At 44.8% G+C, this 3,158-nt stretch overlaps 1 pseudogene; it reads right to left on the reverse strand.

Annotated features, from left to right (window-relative positions):
• Positions 1-2,113: 2,113 nt before the first annotated feature.
• On the reverse strand, positions 2,114-2,598 carry LOC129689135 (60S ribosomal protein L21-like; annotated as a pseudogene).
• Between the last annotated feature and the right edge of the window lie 560 nt (positions 2,599-3,158).

A 3,158-nucleotide genomic window follows, 5' to 3' on the forward strand; every position in this document is an offset into this window, starting at 1 on the left:
AACAAAGCTGAGCACAAACAAGTGAGCGATAGGCATGTATTTGTTTCTCCTCACTCTTGTCTGTGTTGTGACGGGATGGGCTGCTTTGAGCTTCTGTTACTGTGACATTCCTGATATGCTGGGCTGTACCCTGGAATTGTGAGTGGAAGTAAATTCTCTCTTCCCTTTATCACTGCAGCAGAAATGAAACCAGGACAGAGGTTACACCTTTCATAACTTGGTGGGTGGGTGGGGGGTGTTGAGGTGGATTTATCTCCTAACACCCTCCTTCACTCCTTAGCAAGTGAAAATATATCCTACAGGAATTTTCCTATACATTCACTGTTGCATAATCTGCACACATTGGAGTATATATACTATACACACACAACACAACATAAATTTCTAGTGCTTTGTTTTTCCTCTTAACATTTTACTGTAGTAACATGTATCTAGCAGCTGATTTATCATTTTAAGTGCTTTCATGTGTACAGTTCAGTGACATTCAGCACATCCGTAACAGGGATTCTTCTCCAGTCCTTCAAAACTTATTCATCATCACAGACAGAAACTCTACCCCAACTAAGCAGGAACTGCCAAGTCTCCTTCTCCCCAGCTCTCAGTAGTCTCTCTGCTGTTTCCGTCTCCGTAAGTGGGTGCATGAGGCATCTACCCTCTGTCTGCCCCACTTCACTTAGCCTGGTATTCAAGTCTCATCCTTTTTATGGCTGATTAGTGTTCCGTTGTGTGTACATGCCACATTTTGTTTATCCATTCATCTGGTGATGGACACTTGGGCTGCCAGCTTTCAGCTCCACCGAGTGAAGCTGCTCTGAACAACTGTGTAGACAAGGATTTGTTGAGGGCCTGTTGCCGACTCTGACATGTGTCTTTTGCCCCGTAGTAGATGTTGGCATCTTTTCAAGCCTGTGTAAATGAGACTAAAGTGTTCTTTGAGCTAATTGCTTTGTGCTCCATGGTATGGTATGAGGGAGACATTCCATGGAGGGAAACCAGCTCTTCTTTTGAGAACATTTAGCACAAGTGCAACTTTTCTCAAAATGGAATTTGGTAAACACATGGTAACCTAGATTTGTAGATCAACAAACTTTCTCCATAAAATGAAACTTATTTTTGTTTTCATTCTTGAGATATCTAAGATACAATTGCCAGCATTAACTGGTTCTGCTGAATGGCCAGCCACTCGTTAAGCTCATTAGCCAGAGCTGGTACCACCATTTGCTGCTGAGGGGTTTTGCCTTTTGTTTTGTTTCTTGCAGTGATGCCTACTCACAGGAATAACACAAAAGAACGGTGTCGGATAATAAGTCTGCATTGTTTCAGACCTTATGGTATCACACTGGCCATAGGAACGAAACCTTGTTAGTAGAAAGAAGAGAGAAAATCGGAGGTGGAGCTGCATCAGAAGAGCCAAATAGGAAACCTATGTGATGGTGCTTGCCTCTCGTGCATGCCAAGCTTCAATCCCCAGCAATGCCAAAGGGAAATAAGATGGGAGGAAGAAGAGAAGGAGAGAGGAAGGAAAGAAAACACTAAGCTAGGGAGATACCCAGTGGTTAAAGTGCTTGCTGTGCCTGTGTGGGCATGAGGATCTGAGTTCAGATCCCCAGTACCCACATTGAGTCAGGAGCTGTGTGCTAGTCTGTAACCATAGCCCGGGAGGGAGTAGGGGAGTGTGACACTGGAAGGTGCCAGGGTCCTGCTGGTCAGCCAGTCTCGCCAAAAAGATACATTCCAGGTGCAGTGGGAGAGACTGTCTTAAAACCTAAGGCAGAGAGGGTGACAGGGAGGTCCGGCATCAATATTTGCGCCCTCAAGAAAGCCATGTACATATAGACACCTGCGCACGGGCACACACACACGCGCACACTCACTCATACACAAAAAAGCACACACACACACCAAAGCACACAGGTTAAAAACAAACAAACCAGAAACCCCATGTCCTAGAGAAGTTAGTGATATATGTACAGGGTAATGGACCACCTTTTAGAAGGACTACAGTGATGGGACAAAATTCCTATAGATTTTAATACTGTTTGTTTCCTCTTGTTGTTCTTCTTCTTCCACTTTTTTTTTTCTTTTACAGTCCAGTACTTTATTTTTTTGTACATCAGGCCATGAACTTGTATGGAATGGGCTCCAGCAGCTCCGGCTCCTTCCCGTTGGTCCTCATAAAGTGTGTTTCTCTGGGGGGAGCAGGCTGGCTCCTGAGCTGAACTCAGGTACCCTTCTCCTTGGCCGCCGTCTTCTTCTAGTCTTTCTCCTTCACGTGCTTCAGGAAACTGCCCCGGCTCTTTGAGTGCCTGTTGTGCTCAAAGCGCACGTTGATTCTCTTGGCCAGGATCTTGCCCTTAACCTGCTTGTTTACAACGATGCCCACGGCTGGGGGGTAACGCTGTAGACTCTTCCAGTTTTGCCGTGGTAACACTTAGGGGCATTCCTTTTTGAACAGTGCCCATCCCCTTGACGTCTACAGTGTGACCCTTTTGTAGATTCCTTTTTTGTAGATACGAGACCAAAGGAACAACTCCATGTTTCCTGAAAGGCCTGGAGAAAATAGCGAGTGCCCCTCCTCTTCCCCTTGGTGTTCCTCATCTTGGTGACGTACTGCAAGATGGCTGCCACGGTGGAAAAGAAGCGTGTTTTTTACTCTTTTCTTTCTTTCTTTCTTTCTTTCTTTCTTTCTTTCTTTCTTTCTTTCCTTCCTTCCTTCCTTCCTTCCTTCCTTCCTTCCTTCCTTCCTTCCTTCCTTCCTTTTCTTTCCTTTCCTTTCCTTTCCTTTTTTCTTTTTCAAGACAGGGTTTCTCTGTGTAGCCTTGGCTACTCATTTTGTAGACCAGGCTGGCCCCAAACTCCCAGAGATCCACTGGCCTCTGCCTCCTGAGTGCTGGGATTACAGGAGTGTTCCACCAAGCCCAGCTTGGTTTTGGGTTTGTTTGTTTGTTTGTTTGTTTGTTTGTTTTCTCTTCTGTAACCCAAGCTCTCCTGGAACTCACTCTGTAGACCAAACTGGCCTTGAGCTCAGAGATCTCTGCCTCTTGAGTGCTGGGATTAAAGATATACACCACCACTACCACCTGGCAGATTTTAATACTTTTGTGTGAATATAATTTAATTTAATTTTATTTTATTTTATTTTTGTTTCTATCACTGTC

The sequence above is a fragment of the Psammomys obesus genome, unplaced genomic scaffold, assembly GCF_907164565.1.
Source record: "Psammomys obesus unplaced genomic scaffold, mPsaObe1.curated_primary_1811, whole genome shotgun sequence".
Taxonomy (NCBI): Eukaryota; Metazoa; Chordata; class Mammalia; order Rodentia; family Muridae; genus Psammomys; species Psammomys obesus.